This window comes from Corapipo altera, unplaced genomic scaffold (genome assembly GCF_003945725.1).
Source record: "Corapipo altera isolate COAL_440 unplaced genomic scaffold, ASM394572v1 61286, whole genome shotgun sequence".
NCBI lineage: Eukaryota > Metazoa > Chordata > Aves > Passeriformes > Pipridae > Corapipo > Corapipo altera.
In genome coordinates this window covers 7,620,009-7,636,411 of record NW_020884907.1, presented here as the reverse complement: position 1 = coordinate 7,636,411, position 16,403 = coordinate 7,620,009, and the positions used below count along the sequence as shown (strand labels likewise).

At 46.3% G+C, this 16,403-nt stretch overlaps 1 protein-coding gene across 7 annotated transcripts in view; it reads left to right on the top strand.

Moving 5' to 3' along the window:
• Window positions 1–16,403, top strand: part of ELAVL2 (ELAV like RNA binding protein 2) — a 111,577-nt gene that overhangs the window by 21,838 nt on the left and 73,336 nt on the right. Inside the window, exon 1 of one of the 7 annotated variants that reach the window (XM_027652465.1) lies at window positions 40–532. The exons of 2 other annotated variants lie outside the window; for them this stretch is intronic. The gene's annotated coding sequence lies outside the window, so the exon portion shown is untranslated. Of the gene's footprint in view, window positions 1–39; window positions 533–2,449; window positions 2,562–16,403 lie in introns of those variants that run through there. 4 more of the 7 variants (XM_027652472.1, XM_027652473.1, XM_027652470.1 and 1 more) reach the window with 4 other exon arrangements.

Genomic DNA, 16,403 nt, shown 5'->3' with positions numbered 1-16,403 from the left:
AAATCTGCGGAGCGGTCCGCCTCCCGGCGAGGCACGGCGCGGCATCGCACCGCACGGCGTCCTCCCCCCGTGGCCCCCCGCGCTCTCCGCGATGCTGCAGTTGGCTCGGGTGGCGAGCCGCTAGGAAGTGACCGGCAGGGAGCGAGGGGGAGAGCGAGAGAGAGAGAGCATCTTTAAAATCGCCCTTCCATCCCTCTTTTCTTTGTTCCTTCATTTCTCCCTCCCCTCTTTTTGTTCCATTGGGTTGCGAAAGGAGAGTCGTCCTGTCACTCTCTGAGTTCTCCCTTTTTCATTATTTATTTTTCCATTTTTTTTTATTTTTGATTTTTTTTTTTCCGCCAGTATTGGACTGTCGGGGGTGGGGGAGGGAAAGGACTTTTTGGTTTTATTTTGGTTTGGTTTTTATTTACTTCCTTTTAGAACTCTCCCCAATTTAGCTCTTGTCTTGAGAGAACTATCCATCTGCCTCTTACTCCTTATTGGGAGAACTGCACCGTTACTTTTTTTTTTTTTTTAAGCCGAGGAGAGGAAGGTAAGTTGTGGCTTCATTCTTTCATTTATTACATGTGTGCGATAGGGTCCACGCTTCCCATTCCAGCGGTGCATGCTGTGTAGAATGACATTGATCACCTGTGTTTGCTCCGTATCGACACCGTTCGTGCCGACGGCGCTGAATGAGGCAGTTCGTGGGTATGGCAGCGTGCCCGCGGAGCTGAGTTGCTGGAAGTATTTGCAGCGTGGGGAGGGCAGCCGCTGAAACTGGGGGACCGCATCGCGGCCACGCAGGACGGCGTGCGCATCCCCACCTGGGCTGGCCCAGCTGTAAAGTTCCAGCGTCTCCGCGCCCCTCGGGTTTTGGATCGGTCTCTTTGCGGGGAGCATCCGAGGGGACGGACCGGCACCGCGCGGGTGAAGGGAGACGGTATCACTTTGAGGAGATAAACCCGCATTTGCAGATTAGCCGGGATAAGGCTCCCCGCGCCTAATTGCATTAGAGCCGCACGGCATTTCGCGGCTTCCTGCGGGGCTGGGAGGCGGCTGCGGGCCACGGCGCACAAAGACGCGGCCGGTCGTATTGTCAGCGGGCGCGGAGGGCGGGCGGCGGGGTGGGGAGAGCCGCTGAGCTCTCCCGGGGAGAAGTCGATGACCGTCTTTGAAGGGGGGCCACGTCTCTTCGCGGGGATGAATAACCCGCCGGGGTAGGGGGCGCGTCCCTTTGTTCGGGGCGTCGGAGCGCTGCGTGGCGGTGCCCGGGCGGCGTGGGCGGGGCGGCCCCGATCTCTGTCCGTGGTCCTACCGGGGTGGCGGAGACGCGGACAGCGGCCACCGGCCACCGGCGTGCGCGGGGGAAGTTTGCATCCGGCAACCGCGGCGGGGGTCCCAGCGGGGCTCCGGGCAAAGGAAGGGACAGGGCGTCCCGTCCTCGGGCGCGTCTCCCGTCCTCTCGTCCTCCTTCCCCGCGGCAGTGGGAGGGTTTGGGCAGAAGGAGGAGGAGGCGGCGATGGTAAACGCCGGCGCTGCGGCGTGTGCGCTACCGGCAAGGACCGGCCCCGAGCACTGCCGTTGTTGTTTAATTTATGCCCAACACGTTACACCGTACCCACCTATTTCACGTACGAAAATAACTAATGTGAGAGCGCTATAAGCGCGGCAAATTGGTAGTTGAACGTGTTCCGTCGTTTCCAAGGACCGGCGGTGAGAAGATTTATTTTCACTAGTCTTTGGAGCGCCAGGAGGGCGGGGAGCACACCAAGCCATGCGCTCCCGCGGGGATAGGACTCCCTTCTCCCAGCGACATTCCCTCGGGCACTCGCTGGAGCGCTGCCCGCGCGGGAGGAGCGGCCCGAAGGAGCTTAGCCTTGGAGTGCGGCCGCGGGGCTCGGCAGCCGAACCTTGCGGGGGGCGGAGGAAGGTTCCCCTCGCTGTCGGACGCCGTCGGGAAAACGGGACAGTGCTTTCGGAATGGCTAATGCCCGTGGCGGGGGGAGGAAGGAGGGGCTCTGAGCCAGCACGGCTGCTCGTCGCGGGTCGCTCGCTCCCGCTGCGCCCCCCCGTCTGACAGGCGAGTTGCGGGTTCGTCTGCCCCACCGAGCCATTTTCGGAGAGGAGGCAGCGTCTGACCTCCGGGGTTCGGCATTTTACAGGGAAAGGCGGCTAGTCGGTAACCTTGGGGAGACGAGCAAGCATTGTGGGGGTCCTGCCGCTGATCCCACCGGGGACTCGAAAGGCAAGCTCCCCCCCATCCTGCTCAGCGGACTCCGCTCCTCGGTCTCCCCAGCGCCCGCAGGTGCTCCGAGATAGTGGTGGCATAGGGCCCGCCCAGCCTTGGCTCCGCGGAGGGGAGCGGGGCGGCCGCCGTGGGGTGCCCGCACTACCTGGGGGCGCGGCCCCGAGGGCGCGGGGCTTCTTGAGTGGCCGCCGGCAGCGTCACTCAGGCGGCGGCCAAGGGGGCGGGCTGTGGTGCCTTTATAAGCCAGTCACTGGGCCATTCGCTTTCTGGTGCCGCTAGTGTGGTTGCGTCGGTGGGGCAGCGGCCGCACCGGCATCACCGGAGCCATCAGGTGAGGTGGCTGCGGGGCGCTCCGCGGCTCCCTCGGAGCAGCAGACACCTTCCCCCCGCTCCGCTCGGAGCATCGGGCGGCAGCAGCGGTGACCGCGCATCCCCGGGACAGCGAGCACGTGCACCGCCGGTCCTGGGTTGCTGAAGGAAGGGCAGGTGGAGGGGCTGGGGACGGAGCTGGGGCTTACGGGGAGCCGTGTGGTCCTAGCCGCGGGCGGCGGGACGCCGGACTCGCCATGGGGCGGGAGAGGAGAAGTGGAGCCGGAGGGGGCTGTATCCCACCCGGGGAGTGCGGCGGGAAGGGAGGCGGCCTGGGCGGGGGCCGCGGGCGCATGACCAGGGTCCCGCCTGGAACAGGGGTAAAACATGGCGCGAGTGGATCACCCTCTCCTGCTGCTGTAGGTGGCCGGGGCTTTCCGCCAGGACTGGCTTGGTGCGGTGTCGGTTGCAAACTCCGGGATACTGGTGGTGTTAGATCAAGAGGGGCTTCCTGTTGCTGACAGTGGGGCTTTTTTTCTGCGATCAGTTCTTCTGTCTCTCCTCCTGAGTCATACTGTATGGGTTTAATCGCTTTTTGCTTTACCCTTTAGGATTTTGTGACTATTTGCTCTGCTCCGCTCCCCTCTTTTCCGTGTGGTGCTAATTGGGCTAGTCAAGCACCTGTTCCTCAGACAAAAACTGTTCAGTAAAGCCTTTGTTTAGTCTGCAGCATCCGTTGAATGATCTTTCACCCCACCTATTTCTTTAGCGTGGCCCTGCCGCTGGAGCGTCGCTCCTATTTTTCCCGCAGGCTGCAACTCCCCTTCCCCTTTGTCCCTGCCTGGCGTCGCACTACTCGGAGTGCTCATGTCCACCCTACTGTCTGTACCCATCCTCTGACCGCGCCCCCGGGCCTGGCGGGGCAGTCGAGAGAGGCGCGGTGGAGCCCCTCGGGGGCTGTCGCTGGCTGCGGAGGTGCTGCCGCCGGGGCTGCGCGGTGCCCGCCGCTCCCGGTGCGACCGCGGGGCTCGGGGGGAGCCGGGCCGGGGGCGCTGCGGGGCTGTGGCAGCGCTCCCGGCGATGGGGAGGGGAGCGGCGACCCCGGCAGAACACCCGGTGCGCTCTGATCGCCGCACCCCGCCCTGGGGGGGGAGGGTGCGGAGGGTCCCGCCCTGGGAGTCGGCCCTGCCGGGTCTGAAAATTGCCGCGCTGGAGAAGAGAGCCGAGGGGTGGAGGGGGATGGGGGCGGCACGGTGCGCGGTTCGTCTGCTTTTATTTTATTTCGGGGGTACTTTGTGCCTGAGGAGGCGCGGCCGCCCTGGGTCTGGCTGAGCGATCGTCCCCCCGTCATCGCTGCTCTTTGTAGGGGTGTGTATTGCCCGCTTTTCTTGCCACTGGGAAAAAAAAAAAAATGAATCCCCTTCCCACGTCGTGTGCGTGAGGAGTGAGTTGATTTCGTTTAATCGGCATAGCTCTGGTGGTGAGAACTCTAGCAGCCAGGCAGCTTGGTACCCCTTTCACCTCTGCAACCTCCATGTGCGCCCATTTAAATACAGGTGTAACCTCTTAGGAGAGGAAAGCTGATATATATTAAAAAAAAAAAAAGCTATCCAGAAACCACACAAAACAATAGGCAGCAAAAATTTTTTTTTATGAAGTAGTCTTGTAGTTGTAAGGCTAAAAGGCATTGTTATATTTATGAAGTTTTGAAGACAGCTTTGGTAGTATGGTTTAGTAGCTGCATAGGGCAGGACTTCGGGAGCTGGTTTTCTTAAACGCTATATTTGGTAAAGTGGCAACACCTGATTAGGTGGGTATTTCAGGAGATATGAATATTTTCTTGAAAGGTGGCCAGTTTCTGATTTTTTTTTTGTGCTGAAAAACTCCACGCCACTTGACTTGATTTGTGTCTGCTTTGATGGCCAGTTTTAAATTAAACCGAAGGAGCCCAGAAGTGTTCCAGTAACTGGGTGCATGTTTGGTTGAGTAAACAGACACCAAGGTATTACTTAGAGCTTCAGTTTTCACTTTTTTCTTTTAATCCCATGCATTTTGAATCCTGAAGTTACATTCAGTTTTTTCATCCCTCTTTTATCTGACCTTTCAGAAATGTTGTATTAGAGCTGGTAGCTCTAGGGGTGGACTTTGAAACTGGTTTATAGCTGTTATACATAAATAACTTTGTTTGTGAATACAGAATTGGTAATTCTGTGTGCACTGTTTAAAATGGGATATTACTTAATCAGAGAGAAATACAGATATTTGAAGTTTTGCTACGATATATGGACCACTTGTAACTATGGACACATACAAATGACCTTGAAACTGCTAAGGAATTTTATCATACATGTTATAATCTGACAAAGTGCATCTCTAATGCCCCTTTCAAATGTCTTCTGTTTGTACTTATGTGGATATTTCTGCTTCAGCAATAGATGTCTTAATTTTGTGGGTTTGTTCTCGTGGAGTGGTTGATCCTTTACATATGCAGTGGAGATTTCTAATTGCTTTAGTCTTTGTGGTGGGTACTTCTTCAATATATTCCTGTTTGCCTAAATCTCTTACTGTTAGTGTAATCATGCTAGTATAATTTTTCTGCATGTAAATTTATTGTGACTATACCATACTAATGCAAATGGTGAGTTTCATTCTTTTCTGGATTCATTCCAAATGCTGGTTTTTAAGTGAGGGAGAAAGATACTTTTATCAGTATTTTGTTGTCATTGATTTACTTGCTGTCTCTTCAAAAATTGGGATCTAGCATATTTCAGATTGAGCTGGCTGATCCAGATGTTCTGAGTTGAAATTGTTCTAAAAAGCCACTAGATCAGGAGCATCTGTATAAAAAAAGAGAGAAAATGCTTTCAAATTATGTCCCGGGTTTCTGAATGGCAATATTCAAACTACAGTAGAGGTCTAGGCTGAGTTGTATTAAAGTTCTTGTAATAATAAGCTAGATTTTTGGGGGAGCAGAGCTAAGCATGCTTTATTTGGGGACTAAGTAGGAAATAGATGATATGTAATCTAGTGCTCTAAAAGCCCAAGGAATAGTTCAGCTTTTCTGTCCTTCTTAATAACTTTTGATTATATTTGTGGCCACTGATGTTCTTCACAGCAATAAAACTGATTGTGAGCTAATGGATAAACTGAGTTTGTGATGCATATACATTTCAGTATGGCTTTATTGCCATCTTCGCTTTTACTGAAATGCTTTTCTAATAGATGGTAGTATCTACAGAAGGCAAGTGAGTGTTATCAGCTGTTGCTAACACTTGAAAAGTGAGAGAATGTTACCTCAGTGCACAGAGATTTCTTTTCCTGAGAGCCCTCAAATCAGTTAAAAAATCACAACACTATCCAGCAGGATTAGCTGATGGTGTTTTGGGTTTTGACATCTGTAGTTCCCGTTTTGAAAGAAGGTGCAACATGTTTTTTTGATCTGTTGCCTGTAAATCTACCTAATTTGATGTACCCAGAAGGATTAGTTCTAGACAAACTGGTGTAGGAGAACTTGTAAGTTTTAGCTAATACAGCTGGTGGGGCAGATCAAGACGTCTCGTGGCTTCATCCTTGTTGAAATTTTGAAAGCCATCTTGAGTGTGTTGTGGCTAAAAAAACATAGGTAGGGTTCCTTATTGATTCCCACTGAAGCTCAGAGAAACTGCCAATATCGAGCAAACTGCTTTTGCCCAGTAAGCATTATTGTTGATTTGTAGGGACTCCTTGCATCTAATAACTTTGCCACTGAACAAATAAATGTGATGCTAAATTTGACAGTCTCTGATCAGAGAACAGCTAATTGTTGGTTTTCGTTGTGTTTGGAAGTGCATGTGTTTCACACAGATTTTTTGGCATACAATAACTACGTGTTGGAAAGATGACCTCAGTGAAACACTTGGCTTTCATAGTGTTTTTGTATGGAGTGCAGTTTTTGAGCTTTAAAACCAAGTGAAACAGAAGCAGCTCATGGCAGAAATCTTAAGCATACTTTTCAGAAGCTTATTTAAGGATTCTAACCCCACATTAAGTTTTTGAAGTAGCTTGCAGTCTAAATCTGACTTGGCTGGCAAAATATGTGGAGTTTTAAGAGCAGTAATTATGTAATGTGAAAAACTGTAATGGGGAGATCTTACTTGCATACATTTGAAAAACTCAGGTTGGGAACAAGCTGAAATTTTCCAGATGGAGATTAAACTAGTATTGCACTATTTCCTGTTCTGTGTGAGCCACTGTTCCTCATGGTCCTCCTATACTTAAGCAACAGGGGTTTTATTTTGTTTTAGTAGTCATAGTAAGCCTGGATGTAATCAGGGTTTGAAAAAAAGCTATATTTCCTTAATAAAAGTTGAGATGAGAGTTATGTGTTTAAATGTGCTGGTGGTGAGTGCACCAGCCTAGGATCAGTTCCCATTCACTTTGTAAAACATTGGTGATACTGATTCTCCATTCCCTCACACGGTCCTGATATTGCTCATGGCTCAAGTAGTCCAACTGGTGATTAGAAACAGCTGAGAGATTCTTGGACTAGATGAGGCTGTCAGAGATTGCAAGAGCAGGTAACTTGGATTGCTGCATTTAGCAAAGAAATAGGTATATCCCAGTAAGCCTGCAACAGCTGACTATGACTCAGAAGCTAGAAAATACTAAAGTGCTGAGATGTGGTACTGTGGTCTTAAGACACCTTCCTGACTTCTTCAGCTGATCATGAAGTACAGGTAGAAAGTGTTATACTGTGAAAACCAACTGAATTGCTGTAACATACTGTAGAGTGTGTATATGCAGTTTTGTGAATGCTTACTGCCTGAATATCGGTAAAACAGGGAATTTTTTAACATTCAAATATGTTACAAAACAGTCCACACAGAGGTAGGAAAGGGTATTCAGGGTGTACTGGAATATTCACTGTGTTGACCAGCCTTTCTGGTAGGTCTATGCTAGCTGCATTTTCTTTCAGAGTCATCAGGATGAGTTTCTTTAACTAGGTACTTACTCAGATTTATCTGAATAAGCTTTATGCATTTTTGTGGAATGAAATTGCCATTGCATGAATGCAGGACTACTGACTTCAAATCTCGTGGTCAGAAGTGAAATTAATAGGATTTATTTTACAGAATGGATGAACAGAGTTGATTTCTTGGAAATGCAGTTAAATACTTTTAAACAAATGCCTTAGTCATTTTAACTTGTAAGGTTTGAGAGGAGGAGATTCAGCCATGGAAAGGGAAAAGTAATGAAAATTCAGCTTCTCTACCAGTAGTGTCCCTGCTGATTGTATTTTCCAGTACTGTTCTTATATATTTTTTCAGGAGTAGAATTATGTTCAGAAAGGGGTAGTTGGAGTCATCTGTCCTGTGTTTTGATTTTTTTTATAGTTGCCTGTTGTTTATTATATGTATTGATGAAAACTTATGCCATAATACCTGAAGTGAGGTAGAGGAGGAGGCCTGACAGAAGGTACTTGAATAGTCTGTGCCATTTCCACCTTGCTGAATTGCCATGATGAGGTAGTGATTCCAGTGGGTTTTTCAGGTACTTGGACTGTACCTACATGCCGTGGGGCATGAACATTTGAAAGGGGGCTCCTTAGGCTGGCCTTGTCTTTAATTTCAGAATCAGTAGTGGGTACGTTCCAAACATTAGCATTCATGGTATCTAAATGGAGTTTTGCAGGGAAACATATGTTTTTGACAGTGTTGAACCTAGACTTGTCTCTCTGTACAGTGAGATTTGGGCAGTCAACCTTTGCAAGCAGGAGGCTACAGGGTTTTGTTTTTGTGTTATGTTGGCTCACTGTTAACATATCTTCATGTAGACAAAGTCAGGTAAGGATTTCATTATAATGTCTCTTGTTAATAATAGAACTATAAAATTCCTTCAAGAAATTAAATTCCCTGTTTTAGATTTGTTGCAATGGATACCAAAAATGAAAAAATAAGTACCTAAAGATCAGAAAAAGGGGCAAGGCTTTGTATGCCTACTGTTCAAACTTGGTCTTGTAAGCTTGCCAGTTCTGTTTTTTTAAGTGTTTGTGGCATGTGATTTTTAGCTTCTGTACCAAAGTGGAGCACTCCTTCAGTTCTTATTTGTTATTAACTTAATTTCAGGGTACCTCTGAATGCATTCTTGAAGTTAGTCTTCTCCCTTACATGCTGCAGACACCACTATGCCTGGACTTAATTAACTTCTTTGGAGAAGAGTGTGCTGAATGGCCTTATAGCTTTTGATAACTCATGGAACAGTGGGGCATGAATGTACTTATTTACCTACAGAAGTAGTTAAGGTTCCTGCAACACTGCTCCAGGTGACCCTGTGACAACTGCATGGAAGTGGCGAGGAAGAGAAGGTGGTCCCTTGAATCCCTGGTCTACTAAAGAGTGTTTCTGGCAAGGAAGATGAGTGCAGGAGGGAGTAGGTATTGGGGCCATCCATCATAGCAGAGGAAGAGATTGTAAGTGCAGTGTTTGGATTTCTGAATTTTCTTTGAGCATATACGTGCATAGCCATTGAACTGAAATGGGTAACAGATGGCAGGAATGCTAGTAGCATATATGCCTTCTTTTTATGTTCCCATTTTAGTTTTGTAATGGACTCTTTGTTTCAGTGCAGTCCATTTCATTTGTCCTGTTGAAATGCCAGAAAACTATTGTTCTGACCTCTGTTTTTATTTATCCATTAACATTAAATATGCATCAACTCAGTTTAAAGGCAGAGTAAGATCTTGGGATTTATTTAAATTTTCTGTATCTACTGTTCATCTCAGCTCTTGAAGCCAGCAAGCATAACTAGAGGTGAACACTTATTGGTTGTGTCACAGTTGATTTAAGAAGAGCTTTTAAATCTTTGTATTTAAATTTTAGAATTGTAATACCCACTATAATTGTAATTAAGGCATTACTTTTATCTCTAGTAACGTGTAGAAATCTCATCAGACATCCTGCTGTGGTTCATTTCTGCCCAAATAAGCGTTAGAAGCCTCTTTCTGTTTCCAAAAGAGGGATAGCTAAAGTCATAACTCTAAAACACCATATGCTGCTTGTAACAGACTATGTGTGTACTGCTTGCATGCAGTAGAGAAGAAATTAGTTTATTAATGAGTGGAACTTTTTAATTTTGATGTGCTTTTACCTTGAACTGCAAGCCCAAATTGAGATCGTGACCTAAAACTGCTGTTGCTAATCTGGCCAGAGCACCCATTCTGAAGGGAACTGGAAATCTGCTGACAAAGTAAACTGCATAAAGTGAAGAAGACTTTAGAAGCTGCTTTTGCATTCAGATAGCTAAACTGTGAAACTTGGCATAGCAATAGCACTTGCCTTGGACTGCATCCATGGTTGAGATGTTGGTAGGCAAGATGAGAATTACAGCCTCATTAACCAACTGAGTAGCTGAATTTTTTCTGTAACAGTTGAGCAAACTGAAAGAAAATTTAATGGAATCATGCTTGTCTTTTGATAGAGGCTATTTTTATAAGGAGGTGGTTCTTGTAGCGAAATTCCGCTGAACCAATGCAGCTGAAGGATATAAAACTAGCCATCGTGGTGGTGACCAAGGTTCTTTTTTTTTTCTGTTATACCTCTGGTCAAGGATTTATTTGCTGAAATTATAACTGGGCTGTAGGGTTTCTTTTTTTATGTGGAAGATTTTGTGTGCAACTCAGTGTCTGACATCGTGACTGCTTCCACCTTGAGTAGTGGAACACAGATGACACATTCAAAGGTTTGAGCCACCTCATCCAGTGGAAGATGTCCCTCCGTATGGCACAGGTGTTGGAACTAGGTGATTTAAAGATCATTTCCAACCCAGACCATTCTGTGAGTCTAGGAGGACTGCATCTCTGAGGGGTACTTTCTGCATGAGTTTGTTAGCATTAGGAGAAATGTAGATTTCAGTATTAATTATTAGGTTTGATAATCTAGTATTTTAGTAGTAGCTGTTAGAAAAGAAGTAGATACTTGCAGACTTCTGCTGTGGTAAAAATACAACCTGTTTTTCTTTTGTGGATATGGCTTTTTGGATCTTTACAAACACTACATGCTGTGTTAGCAAGTGGAGTAAGCATTACTTGTTTTGAAACACGTTTAGGTGTTCTGAAATGAGGGATGTCAATGTTCCTAAAGAAATGCTAAGGGAAATTACCTATCTTTGGTGTGAATTGCATAAAATGATCAGGTGCATCAGGTTTCCTGTTTGAAACAATGCATGATAACAGAAAAAGAGTTGATAGTTTCTGTAGGAACAGTTTCCCTTTTTTTTAACTTAAATTAAATGTGCAGTAGCAGATTTAGCTTACACTTGTGCATACCAATTTTGCATAATCTTTGCATGTCCTGAGTGAGTGACCAAGATCAGGGACCTAATTTTTGTGGCTGTTGCTACTACTTGCTCAAATATTCAAGCACTGAAAATTAATGATCATCTAATTGTAGCTGTCCTCCTATTTGATAAATGGGGTTGACTTGCCCTTTTAAAAACTGATTTATGTATCTCTTCATGACTTGCTTGACCTGAGAAGGCTGTGCTGTTTTTATCTGAATACATTTTAAAAGATCTATTTGGCTGTTAGGCTGTTGGGAAGAGCTGTAGACATGTGATTTTAATCATATGTTTAGTCCAAATTAAGAAAACAATGAGTAAATTGCTATCAAATGCAGTACATGTATGCAGGACTTTACATTGACCTACACAAATGCATGTCAAATGGTACACTCATGTACAGTATGATAGTACCTGGGCAGCTTTGAACACTTGAATGTGAATGGTACATGTTTGCTGTGCAATGTGTATGGACTGAAGAGTTAGTTAATTTCTGCTTGAAAAATATGGAAGTTATACAACAGGATTAATAAATGGGAATAGGAGCATCACTTTCTTGAAATGTAGAAGTATTGTGGATGTAGCAAAGAGATGAAGATACTTTTCATATTCGAATGCAAGATGAATAGTTTGAGCTGTATCTGTGACCCAAATTTGTGAACTTGTAAAGCTAATCAGCCTCCTGAGACATCTGTTTAAGGTATGCTTGACTACGTGTAACTTTTAATGCTCTTTGAAAACTCTGCAGGTGCTGACTATAGCTCATGAGGCCTTCGGTTCCAGATGACCCTTTCTTTCAGGTACCTCTTAGTCATGTTTTTTCTTTCCTGACCTGAGGGAAATGATGAGCTTACTTGCAGTCTTACGACACTACCATATTAAGTCAGTGACAATCTCCAAATCGAAACTTTGGTGGCTTCATCATGCTCACTTTGTGAAACATTTAAAAAGATTTGCTTTAAAGCTTGTGCTACTTGATGGTCTGTTCACTGCAGAGGTTTTGCCCTCCTTTGACTTGAAGATAGATGGGTGGAAAAACACTGAAGATTCTTTCCAAATCCTAGGCAATAATGTTTTTTTAAGGCCTTCAGGTTTGGCCAGGGGAGTAATGCACTGTCTCCTAACCTGAAGAATTATTTTCTACACTTTTTTTAACAAAAAAAGGTATCAGACGAGGCTTTGAGCTACTGGGTCAAGAAAAAGTGTTCCCTGAGCAATTTCCCACAGGTCGCTCCTCTGTATCAGTCAGTTTTAGTTGAAAGCCTAAGCTTTTCTTGAAGCTCCTGTTCAGAAATGGATGCTTTGTGTAGCACAAAGCTAGATGGGACTAAATAATAGTGAGAAGCTATTTCTATAGAAGAGTGGCCTCTATGACCAGCTTCTACTGTAGACATTTTTTGAAGTAGGCTAATTCCTTGCTTTTTCTTCCATGGGGGTTTCTAAAAGTAGATTTTCTTCCCCTTACTCTTACCCCTCTCCAGCAAAATAAGTCATCATCTGCAGATTGAGGGTCGAGATTGATTTAAGTGAGCTTGGACATGCCTTATTTTTAACCAGTGCTATTGGTTCCCATAGAGATTGTTTGGTGTAGCTGGTGTGTGACAAGGAGTAGAGGTACCTCCCCTTTCCCAAGCCCCCTCAGGACCTACTGTGATGGTGTGGGATGTAATGAAGAAGTGAGAAAACCACTAGGAGGAAATTCTGGGCTTGAGGAAGCAGGGAGGAGAAAACACCATAAGTATCACTGTACCATCCAGATCTTGCTTCCCTGAGGGAGCAAGGGCAAAATGACCTGCTTTAGTCTCTGAATTAGTTTGAAGTTTGGAGCCACAGTAATGTGGGGAAGACGATATTTGTCCAGTTGTTTTGCGTGCTGTGTGTCAGTGAAGGACATCACATGGTGGTAGGCACCCAGATGGGGTACTTTGGCCCAGGAAAATACTTGTGTTACTGCTTATGTAGCTCTGTGCTGGCTGAGAAATAGGAGTTTTGTTCAGAGTCTTAGCAGACTTCATAAATAGCTAAGGTTCTCTTGAACACTGCAGGAAAGCAGCAACCAAGGAGCCTTGAAGATTTTGAGGAGGACCTGGGAACTTTTTAGTTGGCTGATGCCGGTCTGTGTCTGGACTTGGGTGAGACTGGCTCTTTAACTTCATCTCTGTGGAGTTGTAGCTCACTACTTTGGGTGTCTGAGGCAGGGTTTTGAGGCAGCATGAGTTCTCTGGAAAGAGGTCCGGGGCTGTCCATACTAGGCATGGTCAGTACCAGCCAGATCCACGATGGTCTCACTGCTACAGAACCCAGCCAAGCCTGCTGTGGAAGTCTGTGGTGCCTCTGTGAACACCTGCTTAAGAAAGGACAAAATGTGGGGAATGGGTGAAGAAGACTGATGGGGGGGGGGGGGGGGAAGTGTGAGGAAGCAGCCCTGCAAGCACTAGGTTCAGAAGAGGAGAGGAAAACTATGAATCTCTTGGGCTGGGGCAGGTGTAGTCCTGCAGCCTGGGGGAGGTGGCCATGGAGGAACAGGCTGTTGCCTGCAGCCCACGGAGAGGACTATGCTGGGCATGCACTGCTGCCTGTGCCGTAGCAGGGGGGTGTTTCCTGCTGCTGGCGGTTGAGGGCCCTTGCTGGAGCATGGGGTAAAAGCATCTGTAAGCCTCTGTCCTCCTCACTTATTGGGTTGTGGTGGGCAGCAGTTGGGAATGAAGGATGGAAATCGATCAAAGATGGGAGTGGAGGGGAGTGGAAGGTGCTTTAATTTTGCTTTTGTTCTTACTAGCTAAATCCATTTTAATTTGCAACGCACTAATTTCCCTCAAGTTGAGCTGATTTTGCCCATGACTTTAGTTGTTAAATGGTCTTTTTTTTGACCCAAGAAGTTTGTCATCCTCTTTTCTCTCCTGGCTGGGTCCTGTTGTAGAGTGGATGTCTGGCAAGGCACCAGGTAGGTCACCAATCAGTGGCGTAGTCTGTCAGAGGGCATTGAATCTCTGAATTCACACCAGGTGTGTGCTGGTGGCTGGACGTAGTTGGCTAAGCAGAATGATAAATAAGGGTGGAGATGGCTGTGCTGTCTGTTAAAATGCTTGTGAGTTTCAGGTGTGTGTGCTGTAATGTTTGCCTGCCTGTGAGATGCGACTTCTTCAAATTCTGTCACCTAATTAACAAAGAATAACTAGGCTTTAAACTGGACCAGGAATATGCATACAGGGTATTATTAGTGAAAGACTTTGTATTTTCTTCTGTACTCTTGTGCTTGCAAGAAGGGATGGTTGATGTAAGTAGTGCATTTCTGTATGAGTACCTGACCTGAGAACAGATTTGTCTTCATTCATACTGGTGTTTGATAAGGCTTTTAAGTGTTTGTGGAGCAGGTAATTCTGACACTCACAGATCCTGTCCTTCCCAAGACGGAGTCAGAAGTTGGACAGTTTCTTAATTTTTAAGTAGGAAATAGTTCCATGGTGTATGACTTGCTCCATTTTTCTTTTATTTGCTAGGCAAAAAAATCAGCTATTGAAGTTTGTCCTAAGAACATTTTATGGCCCAGGCAACTGTTGTTACTGTCTTGTGTTCACTGCCGTGATTAAAGAGAGGCAGTGCCAGCAGTGACAGTCTATAAATTGTCTCTGTCTGCCGGGTCTCTGTCCTGTGTTTTGAGCAGTGAAAGAGTTTACAGTTCATGTTATGTGGTATACTCAGATGCACAGTATTTGCAACTGAAGTTTGCAAGTCGGTCTCTGTTAATAAGTGACTGGATGGTAAAACTTTCCCACTCAGGTGTCTTTTCTTTTTAGCCAGTGATATACTGATGGTAAGGCCCCATTCCTGTTCATGTCCTGTTTTTCAGTATCCAGAGTAAATGAATGATGATCTGAATCTACAGTGTCAGTGCAGAGCCATAATAACTAGGAGTGTATAGTAGTGGACACTGATGGTAGGGGTCAGAGATTGACTTCAGTGAGCTGCAGAAGTATATACCTCACAGATGTACTGTTCTGGAAGTGTCGTGGCTGTCAGATCTGTGATTCAAGATGCTCTAGGGGTCTTGGTGAGACTCATCCAGCTCCTGGACAATTGCCCAGTACTTGCTGCTTATCCCTTTGGGCCGTAGTGGTAGTCAAGGGAAGACTGAAATAAAACAAGTGGGCCACAGAGCTCTGGGAGTGCAAGCAAAGGACATGGGAGTTCTGGAGGAGGTCTTCTAAATTCTACAGTTGAAGGATAAGAGTTTTGGTGGAAGTAAACAGGGTTTGTATCAGAAATGGTGTGTCCAGCAGGACCAGGGCAGTAATTGTCCGTCCCCTTGTACTTGGCACTGTAGAGGCCCCACCTCAAGTGCTGAGTCCAGTTCTGGGCCCCTCACTGCAAGAAAAACATTGAGGTGCTGGAGCTCGTTGGAGAAGAACAAGAGAGCTGGGGAAGGATCTAGAGAGTTAAGTCCTATGAGAAGTGGCTGAGGGAGCTGGGGTTGTGCAGCCTGAAGAAATAGAGGCTCAGAGGGGACCTTTTCACCCTCTACAACTACCTGAAAAGAGATTGTGTCAAGGTGGGTGTTGGCTTCTTCTCCCTGGGGAGCTGCTCACAGGACAAGAGGACATAGCCTCAGCTGGGCCCAGGGGAGGTTCAGGCTGGACGTCAGGAAAAATTCATTCACAGAAGGGGTTGTTATACGTTGGAATAGACTTCTCAGGGAGGTATTGGAGTCACCATCCCTGGAAGTGTTCAAGAAACAGCTGGATGTGACACTTAGTGCCACAGTCTAGTTGACAGGGCAATGATCAGTCGAAGTTTGGACTCAAGGATCTTGGACATCTTTTACAATGTAAATGATTCTGCGGTTCTAGCTCTTAGGAAAATGAATAGTCATACATAGGCTTGGTGGTACAAACAACTCATGACTAAGTTACAGTACGAAAAAGGTGTACAGGAACAGGAAGTGAGGGCAAGACGTAGAGTAGCATAGGCAGTGAATAAAGACTGGTGTTAGAAGGCGTTAGACAAGCTGGAGGTCACTTGCCGTTGGTAAAGGATGTTAAGGGCAACAACGTGAGTTTCTACCAATAATGTAGCAGCAGAAGAATAAAAAGAGGAGACTGGGCTTCTGCCTGAATGGAGCAGATGAATTGCTGGGAGCAGGTAGACAAGGCTGTGATATGCCATATTTTTGCCTCAGTCTTTGCTGGCAGGGTCTCCTGAGCTCATTTTGCATAGGTAGAGGGTGCAAGGCCGAGAAGAGATGCTGGGAGTAGGAGGAGGATCAGGTCTGTGATCTCTTGAGAAATCTCAGCTGCTCTAGATCCATGGATCTAAGGGTATTGAGACAATTGTCTGCTGTCATGATGAGGCCACTGTCCAGTATTTTTGATAATGACGATCAAGAAGGTTTCTTGCAACTGGAGGAGAACAAGTTTTGCTGCTATTAGAAGTGAATTCAGTGAGGATTATATGGGGAGCCTCACTATTGTCTCTGAGGAGATCATTGAGAGAGTCATCTTTGAAGTAATTTCTGTGCAAATTAAAACAAAAGTAGCTAGCATTGATTTACCAA